Consider the following 22,080-nt stretch of genomic DNA (forward strand, 5'->3'; position numbering starts at 1 on the left):
AGGTGTGCCTTTTCAGCAGCTAGAGCTGTGACTCTCACCGACCCTAGGGGTGGTAATGGGACGCTTCACCCTTTCTAGTTGATATCCATGACCTCACCCACAAATTGTAATCAGCACTTTTGTCAATCCTCTGCAATTGCATCCTTGGAGTGTGCCGTCGTTTCCTGCTGTGGTCCTGGCTGATACAGGGTCAGATGCAAGCAAACAATTTAGGAGACAGTGCAAAGGTCCAGGAGAGGGATGATGGTGGATAGACTTCTAAGTTTGAGCTAGCATCTAATTCTTGGTGGATTAGATGTGGGATTTGCATAAAAGAGATTTAAAGATAATGCCAACATTTCTGGCCTGAGCAACTAGAAACCTTGAATTATTTATTAAGATGAGTAAGGTTGAGGGAGTGGCAGGTTCGTAAAGGAAAAAATCAGGAGCTCAGTTTTAGGTACTCTATGTTTGGGATGCTTTGACTTCCATGTGGAGATGCCGAGAAGACAGAGCTCCAATTCTGGATTTGGGGGCAGAGATCCAGGCTGCAGATATACATTTGAAAGTTGTGAATATGGGACTTGTGAAAATCAAGGAAAGTGGGAATGGAGGAAAAAAGAGGTCGATGTGAGCTCGAGGCATTCCAGCAGTTGGAGACCATGAGGATGAGGAGGAACCAGTGATGAAGACCAAAGAGGAGCTGTAGGTGGAGTAGGAAGAAACCAAGAAACAATGGTCTCCTGGAAGTTAAGTGAAAAAAAGTGATGCAAGAAGGAGAGAGTTGTCAAATGCTGCTGGTCATTCAAGTGAGATGAGGCCTCATAATGAAGACTGGATTTGGCAAAGTAGAGGTCATTGATGACCTTGAAAAGTGTCAAGTAGTGAGGATAAAAGCTTAGTTAGAGGAAAGCGGACTTGGCCCAATGGGTAGGGCATCTGTCTACCACATGGGAGGTCCCCGGTTCAAACCCCGGGCCTCCTTGACCCGTGTGGAGCTGACCCATGCACAGTGCTGCTGCGCGCAAGGAGTGCCGTGCCACGCAGGGGTGTCTCCCGCATAGGGGAGCCCCATGCGCAAGGAGTGCGCCCGGTAAGGAGAGCCGCCCAGCGCGAAAGAAAGTGCAGCCTGCCTAAGAATGGCTCTGCACACACAGCTGACACAACAAGATGACACAACAAGAAGAAACACAGATTCCCGGTGCTGCTGATAAGGATAGAAGCGGTCACAGAAGAGCACACAGCGAATGGACACAGAGAGCATTCAAGTGGGGGGGGAGGGGAAAGGGAGAGAAATAAATAAAAAAGAAATCTTAAAATAATAATAATAATAAAAGACATGCTTAAAAAAAAAAGCTTAATTGGAAAGGACTCAGAGAAGGAGAGAAGACATTTCTGCTTCCATTCATGACAGAGTAGATGCCATCAGATTTATCTGCCTGTCATGAGTGACTATAAAATTGTACAAAATACGTGAAACCCCCATTGGCAGGCATCTGACCACAGAGTGCAACGCTAGAGTCTTTCAGAGAAGGGATGCTTATAGGTTGAGCTACACATTTACCATGGCTTTCTCATTGGGGATACTTTTCATACAGTGGCACAAAGAAGAAGATCCCAAGCTGAGAACTGATGTCTCATGGGTGGAGGAAAAGAGAGTTCAGACTTTAGGGTTGCTCAGACAGCCAGAATATTGGGGCAGGTTACCAAATAAGGATTGACAGAAAAAAAAAAGCAGTAGAAATGGAGCTCCAAAACTTGCATAGGGATTCCCATTGGATCCTTAGCTTAATTCTAAAGTGTGCCCAGGGCAAGTCTCTAGAAGACCTAGCAGAAAACCTGCCTGGGGATGGAGAGCTACACAGGGACTTCAGAGGCCCCATCATGCTGGAGAAATACTGAAGTTCTATCTCATCCAGAGAGGAGCTATCATAGTTACTACTTTGAGAATTCAGTTGAAAATGAAGAAAGGCTACCCTTTAGAAGTCAGGCAAACACCCTAGGAGAAAGGGATTAGCCCTAAGGCTGTGGGTAAAACTGAAGTAGACCAGAACTCACAGAGTCTAAAATCAATCCTCAATAAGATCAAGATGACCAATTACTTAATTTCTTTTTTTTTAAAGATTTATTTATTTATTTATTTATTTATTTATTTATTTCTCTCCCTTTCCCCCCCACCCCGGTTGTCTGTTCTCTGTGTCTATTTGCTGTGTCTTCTTTGTCCGCTTCTGTTGTTGTCAGCAGCACAGGAATCTGTATCTCTTTTTGTTGCATCATCTTGTTGTGTGTGCGGCACCATTCCTGGGCAGGCTGCACTTTCTTTCGCACTGGGCGGCTCTCCTTACGGGGCACACTCCTTGCACATGGGGCTCCCCTATGCGGGGGACACCCCTGTGTGGCACGGCACTCCTTGCACGCATCAGCACTGCGCATGGGCCGGCTCCACATAGGTCAAGGAGGCCCGGGGTTTGAACTGCGGACCTTCCATGTGGTGGACGATGCCCTAACCACTGGGCCAAGTCCACCGCCTTACTTAACTTCTTGCCAGAAAAAAAATTCAACACTATTCAGGAGATTATATCATAATCCAGAGTCTCTACTATGTACATTCAAAATATCTAGCTCTAGGAGAGCAGGCATGGCACAAGCAGTTGGGAGCCTGCCTCCCACATGGGAGGTCCTGGGTTCGGTTCCCAGTGCCTCTGAATGAAGACAAGCAGATGCCACAATGAGCTGATGCTGCAACCAACAGATCCTGCAGTGAGTACACGCTGAAATGAGCAGATGCTCTGGCCAGCAGTTCCCGCAGTCAGGTGGTTGGGCACTTGCCTCCCACATGGGAGTTCCCAGGCTTGGATCTGGTGCCTCCTAGGGAAGATGAGCAGACACAGTGAGGAGAAATGAGCAGACAGACGAGGGACCCATCCCGGGGGGGGGGGGGTAATAAATAAATAAATAAATACATCTTTTAAAAATGTCTGGCATACAATAAAAAAAGTTGCTAGACATGTAAAGAAGCAGGAGATGTGACCCATAGTCAAGAGGAAAAAACAATTCATAGTAGCAGTCAAATGTTGTAATTAGCAGACAAAGACTTTAAAATATATAAATGTATTAAAAGATTTCGTGGAAAAGGTAGACAAAAAATATTATATGGGGAAATTCTGCAAAGAAACAGAAATCAATTTTAGAACTAAAAAATATGATATCTGAAATAAAAACATTTTCAGAGATGTTTTAAGCAAACTGGGCATAGTAGAGAAAAAGGATCTGTGAAATCAAAGACAAGTGAACAGAAATTATACAAACTGAAGCACATAGAGAAAAAATATATACTGATAAAAAGAACAGAGCATTCAAGACTTGTAGAACAATATTAAATGGTTTAATATACATGTATTTAGTATTCCAGAAGAAAAGAAGAGAAAGAATGGGACAAAGAAAATGCTTGAAAACAAAGGGACCAAATATTTCCAAAATGGATGAAAAAAATATTAACTCATAGATTCAAGAATCCCAGGGAAGGGGATGTGGCTCAAGCCGTTGAGCTCCCGCCTACCATACGGGAGGTCCCTAGTTTGGTTCCCTGTGTCTTCTAAAGAAGACAGTGAGGTGGTTCAATCGGCAGACACAGCAAACTGACACAACAATAGGCACAAGAAGATAAATATAATGAGAGACACAGCAAAGCAGGGAGTGGAGGTTCCCAGTGCCTCCTAAAGAGGACAAGCAAGACAGTGAGCTGGCACAACGGGCAGGCATGGCAAGCTGACGCAACAAGAGACACAAGAAGAAAAACACGAGAGACATAACAAAGCAGGGAGCAGAAGTGACTCGAGCGATTAGGCGCCTCCCTCCCACATCAGAGGTCCCCGGTTTGGTTCCTGGTGCCTCCTAAAGAAACATCACCATCCCAGGGTCCACAGGATGGAGGAATAAAATATGGATTAGAGTGGACTTACTGGTATTCTACTATAGAACTACTGTGACTAGTAATGGAAGAAATTATGGCATTGATGTGGAGGAAGTGGCCATGGTAGTTGCTGAGGGCAGAGAGAGGGAAGAAGAGGTGTGATATGGGGGCATTTTCCGGACTTGGAGTTGTCCTAAATGATCTTGCAGGGACAGATGCTGGACATTATATATCTTGCCATAACCCACTTATTGGACTGGGGAGAGCGTAAACTGCAATGTAAACTATAATCCATGTGGTGCAGCAGTGCTCCAAAATGTGTTCACCAAATGCAATGAATGTGCCGCAATGATGAAAGAGGTTGTTCATGTGGGAGGAGTGGGGTGGGGTGGGTGTGGGGTATATGGGAACATCTTATATTTTTTAATGTAACATTTTTTGTGATCTATGTATCTTCAAAAAAATACAATTAAAATAAATAAATAAAAAGAAAAAATAGAAACAAGAAAGATGAACAGACACAGCAAGTGCAAACAACGAAAGGTTGGGGAGAAATGAATAAATAAAATAAATCTTAAAAAAAAAAAAAAAGAATCCCAGTAAACCCCAAGCAGGACAAATATGAAAATACCATATCTAGACCATCATCGTCAAGCTGCTAAAAACCAAAGAGAAAGAGAAGATACTTTAAAAATCATCCAGAAGAGAAAAAGGACACATCACGTTCAAAAGAACAACAATAAGAATTATAGCTTACTTCTCACTAGAAACACTTGATGCCAAAAATAAAAGAATGACATTTCAAGGTATTGAAAAAAAAACTTCCCACCTAGAATTCTATGTTCAGTGAAAATACCCTTTAAAATGAAGATAAAAAATGGTCCCAGATGGACTCCTAGACCTGCAGTAAGGAATAAAGAACATCAGAAATGGTAAATATGATGCTATTTACAAAAGTTTAAAAACTGTTGCCTATTTAAAGCAAAAATAATGACAATATATGGTGGCACTTATAACATATGTAGAAACAAAATATATGACGTGATGGTTAGGCTAATGTGCCGACTTGGACAGGTACTGGTGCCCAGTTTTTTGGTCAAGCAAGCACTGAGCTCATTGTAACACAAGGGTGTTTCACGGATGCTAATCATCTCATAGTATTTACAGATATCTCCTGTTAGTTCCATTTCCCTAGAGAACCCTGACTAATACATATGACAACAATAGCATGAAGAGAAGGAAAAACGTAAATGAAATTGCTTGAAATTCTTGCATAGTACATGGGGAGATATAATATCAGTGTTCAAGATAGACTGCAATAAGTTAAGGATGAATATTATGATCTCTAGAGCAACACTAAAAAAATTCATGGTGAGGAAGAAAAAGAGGGAAATGAATGTGGCTCAAGCAGTTGAGCACCTGCTTCCCATATGGGAGGTCCCAGGTTCATTTCCAAGTGCCTCCTAAAGAAACAAGCAGACAACAAGCAAAACCAAAATGAGTAGACAATGAGCAAAGCAACAAGCAAACAGACAAGGGAGCCAACAACAACAACAAACTAACAAAAAAACAAAAACAAAGAGAGGAGTTAAAATGCAATTCTAAAATGTACTCAATCCGAATAAGAAAGGGAAGGGAAAAACAAAGGAACAAAGAACAAATGGGGCAAACAGAAAACACATTAAATAGTGGTAGACTTGGGGAGCAGATGTGCCTCAAGCAGTTGGGCACCCATCTCCCACATGTGAGGTCCTGGGTTCAGTTCCCAGTGCTTCCTAAAGAAGACAAGCACATGCAATGAGCTGACACAATGAGCAGACACAACAAGCAGGGAGTGAGTGTGGCTCAGGTGGTTGGGCACCCACCTCCCACATGGGAGGTCCTGGGTTTGGTTCCTGGTACCTCCTAAAGAAGACAAGCAGGCACAGTGAGCAGATAGACAAGGGAGCCATCTCAGAGGGGAGGGCAGGAAATGGTAGACTTAATACCAATCAGATCAGTAATTACATTAAATGTAAGTAGACTAAACATTCTCAGTTAAAAACAGAGATTATCAGATTGGATAAAACAATGAGACCAACTATAAGCTATTTATAAGTGACATACTTTAAATATATAGACAGGAAAAGAAGAAAGAAAAGCGTGAGAAAAAAGGTATATAACCACTGATCAAAAGAAAACTGGTGTATTAAGATTCTCTAGGGATACAGAACTGACAGAAGATATCTGTAAATATTACGAGATTTTTAAAAATTGTCTCTTACAACTGTGGGGATGCATGAATACAAATTCCATGGGGCAGGCTGCAAACTGGGAACTCTGATGTAGTTTTTCGATGAATTCTCCAGGAGATGCTGGCTGGCTGAAGTAGAGAGGGAAATTCTCTTTTGACTGCTGAAATCATCACTTCTTGTAAGGCCCCTGACTGCTTGACTGAGACGTCTCTCAGTGCTGAAGGAAATCTCCTCAGTTGATCGTAGATGTAATTGGCCATAAATGCAATCAACTTACTCATGATTCAAGTCCATGAAATGTCCTCACAGTAACATGAGGCCAGTGCTTGCTTGCCCGAACAACCGGGCACCATTACCTGGCCAAGTTGACCCCTGAGCCTAACCATCAGACCTGGTATATTATCAGACAAAGAGGATTTCAGGATAAGGGGTATCACCAGAGATAAAGGGACATTTCCTGATTATGAAAGAGTCATTTTATCATGAAGACACTCTGATACTATATGTATAGGCACCCAATAACATAGCTTTAATACATGAGACGAAAACTAGGAGAACTAAGGGAAGAAAGTGATAAATGCACAATCATACTTGGATGTTATAATGCTCCTCTTTCAGACAATAAAAGAACAAGCAGACATAAAAAAATCAATATGGATATACAAGATTTGAAAAGCGATTGCAAGAAGAAGAGGGGGAGAGAGAAACCCAACCTAGTGAGGAGTATTACATTAAAGGGAGCAGAGAAGTAAGTAGCAGCTTGAGAGGGGTATGGGTTTAAGGGCCGGTTAGGATGGAAGAAATAACAGCACGTTTGTGTGCTGGTGGGAATAACGCAGAAGGGACGGGGATTGGAGATGCAAGGGAGTGAGAGGACAATTGCAGGTATAATGTCCTTGAGGAGGCAAGAAAGGATGGGATGTGAGGCAGAAGGAGAAAGGCTGGCCTGAGGGGACGGGGCTGGGGAAGTGGATGCCTCCCCAAGGTGGGGTTGGCCCGAGGGGCTGGGCCCTGCTCTGAGCCAGGCCTGCCGGCGGTGTAGGGTCAGGGCTGCTTGGACAGCCTCCGCCCCAGCCTCCGAGGCTTGTGCTCCTGCTTCTCCCCGCGTTTTTATCCCAGGATAACTCAAGTTATCTACTCCACAATGAGAGACTGGACAAGAGGCCTGCTTCATATATCTTTAACTTGCCTTTCTTTATTTACATGTAGATATTTGTTTCAGGTTTTTTAAAATAATAGGAAAGAATAGAAAAGTTGAAAAAAAAATCGATCTACAGAGAAGAAAATGGCTCTTAAACATAATTTCTCATAAGAGAAGTGTAAATTAAAACCACCCTGACACTGGCAAAGAATCTTCCAAAATGGGGAAGTGGATGTGGCTCAAGCGACTGGGCTCCCATCTGCCATATGGGAGGTCCAGGGTTTGATTCCCAGGGCCTCCTGGTGAAGGCGAGCTGGCCTGCACAGAGTACTGGCCCATGTAGGAGTGCCGGCCCATGCAGCAAGCTGGCCCGAGTGGAGAGCTGGCACAGCAAGATGACACAACAAAAAGAGACAAAGAGGAAAGACAATAAGAGACGCAGCAGACCAGGGAGCGGAGGTGGCACAAGAGACTGAGCGCCTCTCTTCCACTCCAGAAGGTCCCAGGATCGGTTCCCCATGCTGCCTAAAGAGAAGACAAGCAGACACAATACACAGCGAATGGACACAGAGAGCAGACAACAGTAGAGGGGATGTGGATAAATAATTACATCTTAGAAAAAAGAATATTCCAAAATGGAAATTAAAAACAAAACATAATTCCATTAACAACAACATCTAAAAGAATAAAATGACCAGAAATAAATTTAACCAAGGAGGTGAAGGACTGGTAGACTGAAAACTACAGAACACAGCTGAAAGAAATTAAAGAAGACCTAAATAAATGGAAAGATGTTCTATGTTCATGGATAAAATGACTTAATAGTGTTACACTGTCAGTACTACCCAACACAATCTACAGATTCAATGCACTAACTATCAAAATCCCAGCAGCCCTTTTTTTAAAATCAGAAATGGAAAAGCCAGTTCTCAAATACATGTGGAATCGCAAAGGACCCAGAATAGCCAACTCATGTTGAAAATGCAGAACAAAGTCAGAGGTCTCGTGTTTCCTGATTTCAAAACTTACTTCAAAGTCACAGTAATCAAACGATAGAGGGGGAAGTGGACACGGCTCAATGGATAGAGAGTCTGCCTACCACATGGAAGGTCCAGAGTTCAAGCCAGGGCCCCCTGACCCGTGTGGTGAGCTGGCCCATGCGCAGAGCTGCCGCGCGCAAGGAGTGCCGTGCCAAGCAGGGGCGCCCCCACGTGGGGATGCCCCCCTCACAAGAAGCGCGCCCCGCAAGGGAGCCACCCCAAGTGAAAAAAGCGCAGCCCACCCAGGAGTGGGGCCGCACACACGGAGAGCTGACATAGCAAGATGACACAACAAAAAAGAGACGCAGTTTCCCGGTGTCGCCAAGGGTGCAAGTGGACACACAGTGAGTGGACACAGAGAGCAGACAACAGGGGTGGGAAGGGGAGAGAAATAAATAAAAAAATAAATCTTTAGAAAAAAACAAAACCTGAAAATAATAAGTGTTGGTGAGGATGCCAGGACCAGAGAAACAGAAACTCTTCCTCAGTGCTGCTGGCACAGTAGAACGGTGCAGTCCACTGTGGAAGTCAGTCTGGTGGTTCCTAAGAAAGCTGCACATAGAATTACCTCATGAACTGGCAGTCCCGCTTTTGGTATACACTCAAAAGAATTGAAAGCAGGGATTCAAACATAGCAGCATTATTCACAATAGTCAGAAGGTGGAAGCAACTCAAGTATCCATCAACAGATGAATGGATAATCAAAATGCAGTATATGCATACAATGGAATAGTATTCAGCTGTAGAAAGAATGAAGCTGTGACACAGGCAACAACATGGATTTACCCTGAAGACGTCATGCTGAGTGAACAAAAGACACACATTGTATGAACTCACTTATAGGAAATACTTAGAATAAGCAAGTTCATAGAGATAAGGGGATTACAGGTTACCAGGGCTAGGGTGTAAGGGGAATGGGGAGTTGTTTCTCAGTGGGTGCAGAGTTTCTGTTTGGGATGATGAAAAGTTTTAGTAATGGATGGTGGTGACGGTAGCACAATATTGTGAATGTAATTAATGCCACTGAATTGTGCACTTGAAAGTGGTATAAACGTGAAATTCTGAGTTGTATATATATTACAATAAAAAGTAAAACAACAACAACACACAAACAATGCACTACATTGAGTTTCTACTTATTTCCCCCAAATTAGCAAAGCTAAGTATTTTGCTACATTATACTGGTAAGAATGAGGGGAAATACAAGCTCATTCATCTCTGGTAACTCGCGTGGCTGAGCACCTGCTTCCCACGTATGTCGTCCTGAGTTCATACCCCAGTACCTCCTAAAGAAAAAAAAAACATTTCTGGTGGAAGTATAAATTAGTGCAAACTCCAGAAAGTAATTTGGTAATATTTCTCAAAACTGCAAACGTTCATGTCCTTTGGGGGATGGGGGGAGGGAAGTACATGTACTTTGATCCAGCAGTTCCTCTTCTGACTTTACCTTACACATTGCCATAAGGTATATGCAGGTGATTTGTTACAGCTTTGTCTGGAATAACAACACGACTCGAAATAACCTAAATGACCATTAGCAGGGGACTGGCTAAATAAATTATGCCGTATCTCTAAAATGGAAATCATGCAGCTAGCCAAGAAAATGAGAAAGCTCTTTTCGTGCTGATATGGAATAATCTCCAAAACACAGGATCAAGGGAAAATGGCAAGAAGATCAGTGTGAATAGTATGCTGCAATTTTTGTAAAAAACAAAAAGACGAGGGAAATATAGAGACGTATGTAAATGCCTGTGTAAGTGTGTATGTGTGTGTGTGTGTGTGTGTGTGTGTATGTGTATCTCCCTGGAAAAATACACAATAGACCAGGAAGGGGAACTGGGTAGCTGGATGGCAGGAGGGGAGGCAGGAGAACGAGAAGGGAACCATAAATAAAAACAACCTAAGAAGGCAGGAGACAAACTATGAAAACAACACTCAATGCAGTCGACTTGGCTTTCTGCTCCCTTTCTGAACACTACATTTTTCTTCTAGATGGATGTGGCTCAGGAATTCCATCTAGAAAATCTGAAGGACATTGCAGCCCAACAATCTGACCATAAACCAGGATAGGGAGGCAAGAGGTGAGCACTGGGTAGGGCTGCCGAATGCGTTTGCTAAGGACCAGTTTGGGCCCGATAAGGAAAACGAGCACTGCACCACATTAGGGACGTGGTTCACAATCGGTGACTTCAGTTACTCTTTTCAAGCTGTTGACATTTTCTAAATATTGTGAATTATTGAATTAAAATACTAACGTAGCCACTGGCATTATCTACAGACATTTTGAGAATTCTCCTCCCATGATAACCAGGTTAATGGCACAAAGCTCAGGATCAAAATGGGAGCCGTGGCTGATGAGGCTACGTCCTTGACCTTTGGACTAGCCCATATTCACCTTCTGGGCCCACCCTCCCTAGTGGGGCCGATGCCCACATGAGGAAGTCAGGGCATTCCCCGGGCTCCGGTCCCAGCGGCTTCTCTCGGACCAGCCAGGGGCAGGTGAGGGGCTCCTCGGCCTGGGCCAATGCGGGCTCCGCCGACGGCTTCTTCAAGGTCAAGTCGCCAAGTTCCCTGAGGCCCAAGACCTGGATCTTCCCAGAGCGTTTTCTCCTCTTTGCTGGGCAGCCAGCACTGCCGATGGTTCTGTGGTCTGGTTCTGTGCTGTCCAGCAGGGCAGCCGTCAGCTGCGCGTGGCTACGGAAACGTGCCTGAGTTCCAACTTGAGACGTGCTGCCAGGGGAAATCACGCTCCAGAGTTTGAAGATTTAGTACGATATAAGAACGCAAACTGTGTCTTCAGCAATGTTTATAGTGCTCGTGCCTTATGATAATATTTGGGGGTATATTGAGTTAAATAAAATTCATTATAAAATTACTTTCCTATTTCTCTTTCCCTTCTTAAAAAATGTGTCTAGAAAAAACAATTTTTTTTGAGGTACCAGGATCAGAGATTTTTTTTTTTTAAGATTTTATTTTTTATTTCTCTCCCCTTCCCTACCCACCCCCCAGTTGTCTGTTCTCTGTGTCCATTTGCTGTGTATTCTTCTGTGTCTGCTTCTGTTGTTGTCAGTGGCATGGGAATCTGTGTTTCTTTTTGTTGCGTCATCTTGTTGTGTCAGCTCTCCATGTGCGCAGCGCCAGTCCTGGGCAGGCTGCACTTCCTTTCGCGCTGGGTGGCTCTCCTTGTGGAGCACACTCCTTGCGTGTGGGGCTCCCCTTTGTGGGGACAACCCTGCGTGGCAGGGCACTCCTTGCATGCATCAGCGCTGCACATGGGCCAGCTCCACACGGGTCAAGGAGGCCCAGGGTTTGAACCGCGGACCTCCCATGTGGTAGACGGATGCCCTAACCACTGGGCCAAGTCTGCTTCCCCTGTATCTCTTTTTGCTGCATCACTGTGCTGCATAAGCTCTCCATGTGTGTGGCACCACTCCTGAGCAGGCTGTGCTTTTCTCGCGTGGGGTGGCTCTCCTTTCGGGGTGCACTCCTTGCGCATGGGGTTCCCCTACACAGGGGACAACCCTGTGTGGCATGGCACTCCTTGCATGCATCAGCACTGCGTGTGGGCCACCTCACTACACGGGTTAGGAGGCCCTGGGTTTGAACCCTGGACCTCCCATGTGGTAGGCGGACGCTCTATCTGTTGAGCCAAATCTGCTTCCCTCTAGGACCAGAGACTGAACCCAGAACCTCTTATGTGGGAAACTGGTGCTTGACCACTGAGCCACATTGGCTCCCCTGAATTGGTTCCTTTGTTTGTTTTATTGTTTTCAGGAGGCACCAGAAACTGAACCCAGGGCCTCCCACATGGGAAGTCCACTCCCTCCTAGAAAATTTTAATTCCATATGGAATTTGCATAATAGCTCTACGGGAAGGACTGGTCTACTGGTAACATGTCTCTCAGAATCTCTTCCAGTATGGTCCTGGGTTGAATTGTCGAAAGGCGAGTTGAACGAGATTTTGGAGCCAAAAGCGAAACAGCGGCCGCTGTGTTTGCAGGATGACTGGAGATGCCGAGAGACAGGTGCAGCAGGGCTGCCAGGCTCCAGTTGGTCTTTGCTCTTTCCAGGTCTGCAGCCAGTGCTCATTGCTGGTGGTGGCCCCACTGACCAAGACGGAGCTGAAACTCACAGAGGGAGCTACAAAGAGCCAAGAACCTTCCAGAACCTTCTAAGCGCCCCTCGATCGTCCTCCTTGTCTGTCTACTCCATCCATGGCAGGAGAGGTTAGTGACTTTGCTGTCATCTCCTAACTCCCTTTTCACACCTTCACTCCCAGCTCCTCCTACAATTGCAATTCTTTATGTGGTAATGGCCCTCCGGAGGCAACAGGGGCCTCTTTGTCCAGTTCGATTGGAAGTAAACAACAACACCTGAGGACCTAAAACAAAGTGGTGACTATATCACAAGACAGCTGAGCTTTCACTTGCCCCTGATCTAAGTGTGCGGCTCTTGGGGCCCTGAATCACACTCCCGCCTGGGTCTGGGCCTCTGAGAGTCCATTTGCTCTCCTTTCACCTACCCCTTCGCCATCTCCTTTCCAATAGCTTCTTCTCTTGTGTCTACAAACACGCTCCACTCTCCGATGTTTTTAAGACATTTAAAATATCTTTAAAGAACAAACAAAAATTCTCACTCCTTTCCTCCCAGAGCCACATTTGAAAGAGACACTCCCTTTATCACTTTTGGATCTTATTTCAACAACTCCCAGACCTGCTGGGTGAAGGTCACCAATGCCAGGTTTCCAAATCCATTGGCTTCTTTTCAGTCCTTGGTCAACCTGACCTCAAAGCAGATTTGGGCACCATTGCCCAGTCCTGTTTCCTCAGCTCTTTCCCAATTCCTAGAACTCCCCTTTCTCATCCTTCCTGGCCTTCCCTGGCTCCTTATGTGGTGGTGTCCCAACGTTCTGACCCTAGCCCTCTTGTCTTTTCAATTTCCACACTCCTCTGGCTCATTTACTCCATGGTTTCTTTAAACTATTATCTCCAAGGAATGTCTCCCAAATCTCTATCTTCCCAACTGGATGTTCCACAGGGTCTCACATTCAGGGTGTCCAAAATGAAACTGTCATCTTCCTGTCCTCTCCCAGTTCTCCTTCTTATCAAGTGGAGTCATCAGGACTTTTGTTGTTGCAAGTGACCTAAATAAGTAAATGAACCTTTCAACAGGCTTAAGCAAAGTCCAGGGACTTGAATGAAGCCCCCAGGATCTGGTCTCCCTTCATCTCTCAGGTTTTCCTGTCTCTGTTTTGCTTCCCTCTGGGCCCTCCCCACACAGTGGTTCCCAGCTGCTCCAGATTCATATTTTCCAGGTTCAAGTCCAGTAGAAAGAAAGCATCTATTCCTGATAACTTCTGCTGGGATTCACTCTTATTGAACCAATGTCCATCCAGAACCAATCCATGTGGGAAGCGGACTTGGCCCAGTGGTTAGGGCATCCGTCTACCACATGGGAGGTCCGCGGTTCAAACCCCAGGCCTCCCTGACCCGTGTGGAGCTGGCCCATGCGCAGTGCTAATGCGCGCAAGGAGTGCCGTGCCACGCAGGGGTGTCCCCACATAGGGGAGCCCCACGCGCAAGGAGTGCACCAGTAAGGAGAGCTGCCCAGCATGAAAGAAAGTGCAGCCTACCCAGGAATGGCACTGCCCACATGGAGAACTGATGAAGCAAGATGACGCAACAAAAAGAAACAGATTCCTGTGCCGCTGACAACAACAGAAGTGGACAAAGAAGACGCAGCAAATAGACACAGAGAACAGACAACCGGGGCGGGGAGCAGTGGGGGGGAGAGAAATAAATAAATAAATAGATCTTTAAAAAAAAAAAAAAGAACCAATCCATGTAACCAGGGATCTGATTGCTCTGGTTAGCCACTCCTGAAACAGTCATGTGTATATAAACAGTTGCTATGGAGACTGGCTTGTTTGATTGACTGTGCCTAAGTTATGTGCTTCCCCCCAATCTTAGGCAGGAGTGGAGTCCTCTTGAACAACAAGGACAGAGAGAGGGTGAAAGATGGTCCCCCAAAGGGAATTGGGGATTTATTTTCAGAACAGAGACTTAATTCTGTCAGGCAACAATGGCAAATGCCCACCGCCCCATCTAAGAAGTCCAATTATCTTTGCTCTCTTTCCTCCCAGTGATGTACCCCCAATCATGGTACTTGGTTGATTCTTTCTATTCTCTTTCTGTGTCTTTTGTTTTCTCTCCATTTCCTTAGTTTAATCCCTCCTTCTGCCTGGATTATTTCAATAGACTTCTCCCTCCATTCACTCCCATTCAATCCATCCTCCACACCACTGCTGTGTTATCTTTTTTAAAAGAATTGTCTATCACCCTTCTTTTTTTTTTTTTTTTAAAGATTTTATTTTTATTTATTTAATTCCCCTCCCCTCCCCTGGTTGTCTGTTTTCTGTGTCTTTTTGCTGCGTCTTGTTTCTTTGTCCGCTTCTGTTGTCGTCAGCGGTACGGGAAGTGTGGGCGGCACCATTCCTCGGCAGGCTGCTCCCTCCTTCGCGCTGGGCGGCTCTCCTTACGGGGCGCACTCCTTGCGCGTGGGGCTCCCCTACGCGGGGGACACCCCTGTGTGGCACGGCACTCCTTGAGTGCATCAGCACTGCGCATGGCCAGCTCCCACGGGTCAAGGAGGCCCGGGGTTTGAACCGCGGACCTCCCATGTGGTAGACGGACGCCCTAACCACTGGGCCAAAGTCCGTTTCCCTATCACCCTTCTTTGGCTCAACATGATTTTGAAATTCATCTGTGTGGTTTTGTGTGTCCGTAGTTTGTTCATTCTTATTGCTGAATAGTATTCCAACCTTATGTCATACTACAATTCGTTTATCAGTTCATCTCTTGATGGACATTTGAGTGTCTCCAGTTTTTGGCTAATATGAATAAACTTTTGTGCATGAGTCTTTGTATGGGCATGTTTCCATTTCTTTTGAATAGATGCCTGCGAGTAGAATTGAAGGATCATATCAATTTCTCCTTGAGAAACTGCCGAGTTGTTTTCTAACGTAGTTGTATTATTTTACATTGCTCCTAACAACGTACGAGAGTTCTAGTTGCTCCACATCCTCGCCAGCATTTGCTATGGTCAGATGTTTCAACTTCAGTCATTCTGCAGATGTGCAGTGTTATTTCATTGTGGTTTTAATTTGCATTACTCAGAGAGTGGTGGTGGACATTTTTCATGAACTTTTTGGCCATTTAGGTAGTTCTTTGTGAAGTGTATTTTCAAATGTTAGGTTATTTTTAAATTGAACTGCGCGACATTATTATTGGGTTGATTTGCTAAAATTTTCTTAAGAAATTCTGCATCTATGTTCATGAAGGGTATTGGCCTTTAGTTTTCTTTTCTTGTAAAGCCTTTGTCTGGTTTTGGCATCCAAGTCATACTGACCTTATGAGTTAGAAAGTGCTTTCTCCTCTATTTTCTAAGCAAATTTACATAGGATTGATATTTGCTCCTTAAATATTTGATGGAATTTACAAGTGAAGCCATCTGGACCTGGACTCTTCTCTGTGGGAAGGTTTTAAATTACAAGTATAATTTCTTTAACAGATATAGAGTGTTTTAGTTGCCAAAACTGCCAATACGAAAATACTAGAAATAGGTTGACTTTGATAATGGGGATTTATTAGGGTAAAAGCTTACAGTTCTGAGGTTGTGAAAATATCCCAATCAAGGCATCATCAGAGATGTTTTCTCACCAAAGGTTGCTGCTGGTCGGATCCTGGACTCCTGCCATGTAGCAAAGAAAAATGGCAGCTTCTCCTCACTTTGAGCCTGCTTTGCTGATTCCAGCCTCCAGCCTCTTTCTCACCCTCTCAGGGTTTCTCTGTCTTCCTGCTGTCCTCTCTTCACACGGCAGGGTCAAAATGGCAGCTGTCTTTCTCTGTGTGTTTCTTTGTTCGTGTGTGTGTGTGTGTTCCTGCTTTTAGTTCTCAGTTTGTATAAGACCCCAGCAAGAAAGCAGAGACCCAATCTAGATCACCCCTCACTGATGCAGTGCAACCAAAGGCCCTAAAGTGATCTAATCAAGTGATCTCTCCAGAAGGCCCCTTAATGGAATCTAATGCAATCAACAGATCCTACACCCACAAGAATGAATTATTTCAAAGAACATGAAACTGTCACATAGAGCTATTCAGATTTTTTCTGTCTTCTGTCAGTTTTGGTAATTTGTGCCTTTGAAGAAATATGTCCATTTAAATCTACGTTGTCAGATTTAAAAGCAAAAAACTATTCATAATATTCCCTTGTTATCCTTTTAATGTCATAGGACCTATAATGATATTCTGCTTTAAACAATTTTTTTCTCATTCTGGGTCTTCTGGGGGCATTTTGAGAGAGTCAAATTCGAATCCTCCACAGCAGCAAATCACCTCAAATTGAAACAAAAATAAAAAAAATAGATGGTAGATGCATGATCTTTGGAAATATAGAGGTAGATACAAGAAGAAATTGCAAGATCGTAAGTAGTTGCCTCTGGGGATGGAGAAGATTAGTGTGGGGTTTGGCATGGTGGGACAAGGGATTGGAAAACAAGCTGGTACCAAATTCAAGCCCTGGGTTCTTTCATTGCAGATACTGCCTATCTCATTTGCCTTTCCCTCCCCCACTTCAGGCTGCATTGCATGTGAGAGCTGTGTTTCCATCCTTTTGTAAATTCCTCTCATCAGTTCCATTAGAGCCCTGGCTCAGTCCAATTCCCCTCGTTGTCAGACCCAACTCCTCTTCCATTTCCAGGGTTCCTCACCTTGGGACAGTGGTCCACAGTGCACTAGAAATTCAGAGAAGACCATTTTTTTAAACATCCCCTTCTCAATAGGACAAAATTATTTTCAGTAATGATTGTGAGTGAAACAATGATAGTAATAACAAGAAAAGAAGCATATAGTTAAAATTTTGTTATTGAACTTTTACAATACAAAACACGCCAGTAAAAAATAAAATTAGATAAATATTACAGTACAAAGAAACACAGCTACTTAATAGTTTTTATATTCACTTAATGGTTTTAATTTTGATTATTTGGTTATAGTTCTATATAAAAATTTTATTTAAATAATTATTCAGTAACTAATAAGTGGATTTTAATAAAATCAGTATGTCTGCAAAAGATACAATTTCAGCAACTACTAAATTGTTCTAATGAAGTAACACCTTATTTTCTTTATATTTCATGTGTGAAATAAACAAAAACAATACACTTCATGGTGTGCACCATTTAAAATTTTTAAATACTAATAAAAATTCCAAGTGGTCACGTACGATGACAGAGTTGAAGTAACTCAAAATATATTAGTTTGACTTTACCATGGTTTATCTCAAATACACTGTTTAAATACAGAAATATTTAGCACCATAGGTTTGGAGATGTGAATTGTGTTCAACATAAGCTTGAACGATTTCAAATCATTAAAGAACTTCCTTTCAAAATGAAGGAGTGTAGTTGAGCCCACACATGCTGGGCACTCACTGAATAACGGGGAGTTCTCAGAACTAATTTCCATGTAGGACACAAGGTTTATTATAGGAGAGTAAGACAAATGTGCTAATTGAAGCCTACATAGATATTATTAAAATGCAACAGAACGTAAACCCACCGATGATTTTTAAGGGGAGTAGTATTTTATCACAGAATTTGTTTAGAATTGCTAGCTCGTGGTGATAATAAAAAGCAGACGGGCTTGTCGCCAGTTTTATCATTGCTTTTTCAATCTCTGCAGAAGATTTACTCTTTTACTGCCTTCACCCATGCGGACCCCTCCCACTGCCTGCCCTTGGAATGCCACTGTCGTGGGCCAAGCATTCTACTGCCTGCTAAAGTGAAGGACAATCACTCCCTTTGCTTGACTCGCCATCCTCACCTCATCCTCCCTAACTTAGCCCTTGCTCCCAGTTCCAACAAAACTTTTCTTAGAGAAACGTCCTTCCTATTGCAGAAGTCAACACCTTACTTCAATTTTCAGCACCTTTCAACCCAGCTGATCACATCCACTTCCTTGAAACATTCTGACTTTTCCATCCACTTCTCCAGGCGCTCCTCAATCTCTTGCACTGGCTCGCACTCCTACGCACACCCGTTAAATGTTGGAGTTCACAACACTTGGTTCAGCCCTTCCTCTCTGCTCACACTATGGTCCCTCCAGCTAATCTAATCCACTCCCATGATTTCAAACACCAAACACAGGTTTTCTCTCTTGGAGTTCTAGAGGCATATTCCTAACTGCCTACTTTAACATTTCCACTTAGATAGGTCATCTCAAATCGAATTTGCCCATAACCCGAGGAGACAGTAATTTATCCACTTAACAATATTTAACCCTCAGTAAATTGGCTCCAGCCATAACCATCCAACTCCTCCTCCAGTGTTCTCCCATCTCAATAACCATGTCACCAGTCATCAGGTTACTTAAGCCAGAGACCTGGAAGCCACCTTTGATAATGTGGCCCCTCTCCTTCTACATTAGATCAATCCTTTGTCTACTCTTCCTGAAAAACACATCCCAAGTCTATATACTTTTAAAAAATATATTTATTTTTAAATTTTTATATGTATTTCTTGAGATACCAGGGTCGATACTCAGCTCCCCTGAGTTGGTTTTTTCATGTTTTGCTTCTTGTTGTTGTTGTTGTTTAGACGGCACCGGGACCCTGGGACCTTCTGTGTGGGAAGCAGGTGCTCAACCACTCGAGCCACATTCACTCCCCTATATACTTTTCTCTGTCTCCACTGCCACCATTATTTCTTGCCTGGACTACTTCAATAATCTTCCACTCTGGACTCGATTCCAATCATTTTCCATCTTGCAGCAGAGACATTTTTTAAGATGCCAATCTTACAGTAAAATCCTCTGCTTAAAATATTTCCCAACATGGCTTAAAAGCTCTACATGATCTGATTTCCAGTCACCTCTCCAGCCTCATCTCATTGCCTTCCAGCCAGTATACAGATCCTGGTCCTCAGATGTGCTGAGCAGTTTCTCATCTCCAGGACTTCCCATGTGCCTGTCCTTTCCTCTTTGCCTCCCTAAGTCGTCTCACCCCTTCTGGACTCAGGTGATGTGTCTCTTCCTCAGTGACGTCCTCCCTACCCCACCCCGACACCTACTCATTAAGCTCAATGAGGGCAGTGAGAGTGCCTGTCCTGTTCATCACAGTATCCCTGGCACCTGGCACCTAGGTAGATGCCCATGACCAATGACTCCCTGAAGTATCTCCCTGACACTTGGAGGGTCACCTGTTTCCATGGACCCTAGGAAATGACGGTATCTGTGAACTAACCCTTAAACTGAATCAAGAGATGCCTTTGTGCAAGCGTAGAAGTCTTTCTGTATCCCTCAAGTGCCATAGGAAACCATGTCCCCAGTGACAGGTATTTCTCCCCTAAAGAGGCCACGGGAGTCATCACAGCACTGCCTCTCCCCCCACCATCCCTCACACCACCTCCCTCTGCGACTCACTCATCCAGGGTTTCTAAGGGTCAAGTTGGTCTAGAGCTATCCATTTCCTCTGAGTCAAAATATACCCGTGACCTTTGTGTGCTTTTGAGTCAGACCAGAATAAGCACGAGGTGTGAAGTTTTATTATCCCCTGGGAACTATTTATATTGGGTGCATGGCTTGGGTAACGACTGTGGGAGAACATGGTTTGACTCATACTTGAGTTGCTGGGCTAAGGAAAAGCAGCTCTGTAGTGCAATCATTCCAGGATCAAATCCTTCTCAAGTGCCAACTGGTTTTGGAGGCAACTTAACTAAGGCTGCTGTGTTCTTTTATTTTTTTCCTTTCTTCTGACTTTTTGTTTACTTTCAGCACTTACTGTTGTCCCTGAGGAGCACAGCTGAAGTTAGAAACTGCTCCTTTGGCCAGCACTCCATGACACACAAAAGTAAGATCAACAGGATTTGATTAATACAGTGTGTTTTCTTCAGTATCTATGTCTACCAATCTGTCATCTCTATATTTCTATATATGTTTACATGCCTCAAAAAGAGAACATATTTTTGTTTCATATATATCCATGGAGTATTTGTAAAAATTGGTCAAATGGACAAAAATAAAATCTCTACAGATTTTTTTTTTAATGTAGAACTCTTCAGGTCACATTTACTGATTGTAGTCTGATAAAATTAGAAATAGCCAATTTAAGGAAGATCAAATATGTATTTTTTAATATCTGGAAATTAAGAAATATATTCCTAGGTAACCCTTAGGTCAAAGAAAAGTCAAAAGTAAAATTTAGGGAAGGGGATGTGGCTCAAGTGATAGAGCTTCCGCCTACCATATGGGAGGACCTGGGCTTGATCCCTGGGGCCTCCTGGTGAAAAAGAAGAGAAAGTGTGCCTGCGCGGCCAGCCAGCGCCTGCATGGTGAGCCAGTGTCCCATGCAAGTGAGTCACGCAGCAAGATGATGACACATCGAAAGAGAGACAAGGGGAGAGTGAAGGTGAAGCACAGCAGAGACCAGAAACTCAGGCGGCCCAACTGACAGGGAACATTTCTCCCCATCAGAGGTCCCCAGGATTGAATCCCAGTGAATCCTAGAGCAGACAGCAAAAACAGCAGGGCAGGAGGAGGGGAATGGGGGAAAATAAATAAATAAATTAATTAATTAATTTTTTAAAGTAAAATTTAGGGGAGCAGATGTGGCTCAAGCAGGTGAGCACTTGTTTCCCACATGGGAGATCCCAGGTGTCAGTTCCTGGTGCCTCCTAAAAACAAAAAAGTAAACAACGAGCAAACAAATGAAAAAAACAACTCAGGGGAGCTGGTGTGGCTCAGTGGTTGAGCACTGGCTTCACACATACAAGGTACAAGGGTCAATCCCCAGTCTGGGTACCTAAAAAAAAAAAAAGTGAAAACTTAAAACTACATGGAGAACAATGAAAAGGATAATGCTTGATACCAAAATCTATGGGATAAACAAAATTGTGTTCACAGGCAAATTATAAGCTTAAAAATGACATCATTATTCAAGAAGAAAGAAGGAAAAACAAAACAAAACTAAGTAATCATCTTAGAAAGCAAGCAAAGAACAGTAAAATCAATCAAAACAACCCAGGTAGAGAGGGTAAAAGATTAAAGATGCAACCAATAGAAAACAAAAACAAAAAATGTAAAGATAAATAAGACTAGAACTGGTTTTTTGATAAGAACAATAACCTCCTTAAAAACATAATTATGGGGTGGCGGACTTGGCCCAGTGGTTAGGGCATCTGTCTACCACATGGGAGGTCTGCAGTTCCAACCCCGGGCCTCCTTGACCCGTGTGGAGCTGGCCCATGCGCAGTGCTGATGCACATAAGGAATGCCGTGCCACGCAGGGGTGTCCCCTGCGTAGGGGAGTCCCACGTGCAAGAGTGCACCCTGTAAGGAGAGCCACCCAGTTCAAAAGAAAGTGCAGCCTGCCCAGGAATGGCGCCGCACACACGGAGAGCTGACACAACAAGTTGATGCAACAAAAAGAAACACAGATTCCTGTGCCGCAGACAACAACAGAAGTGGGCAAAGAAGACACAGCAAGTAGACACAGAGAACAGACAACCAGGGTGGTGGGGAAAAGGAGAGAGAAATCATTAAATAAATAAATCTTAACCAAAAAAAAACCCCCATAATTATGAAAAAAGAGTAAAAAGGTGAAAGAAGAAATGAGAAATAAACAGATACAGAAAGCATTAAAATATTTATATACTTTGGAATTTTGATTCATGTACCCAGATTATGCATTTAGTATAAAATAAGTAGTTTTACAAACAAA

General features: G+C 43.7%; 1 protein-coding gene across 1 annotated transcript in view; it reads right to left on the reverse strand.

Annotated features, from left to right (window-relative positions):
- Positions 1-2,760: 2,760 nt before the first annotated feature.
- The window catches only part of VPS13D (vacuolar protein sorting 13 homolog D), a 311,480-nt gene continuing 292,160 nt past the window's right edge, over positions 2,761-22,080 (reverse strand). The window contains exon 71 of the transcript XR_009187313.2: positions 2,761-2,847. The gene's annotated coding sequence lies outside the window, so the exon portion shown is untranslated. The remainder of the gene's footprint in view (positions 2,848-22,080) is intronic.

The sequence above is a fragment of the Dasypus novemcinctus genome, chromosome 9 (genome assembly GCF_030445035.2).
Source record: "Dasypus novemcinctus isolate mDasNov1 chromosome 9, mDasNov1.1.hap2, whole genome shotgun sequence".
NCBI classification, from domain to species: domain Eukaryota; kingdom Metazoa; phylum Chordata; class Mammalia; order Cingulata; family Dasypodidae; genus Dasypus; species Dasypus novemcinctus.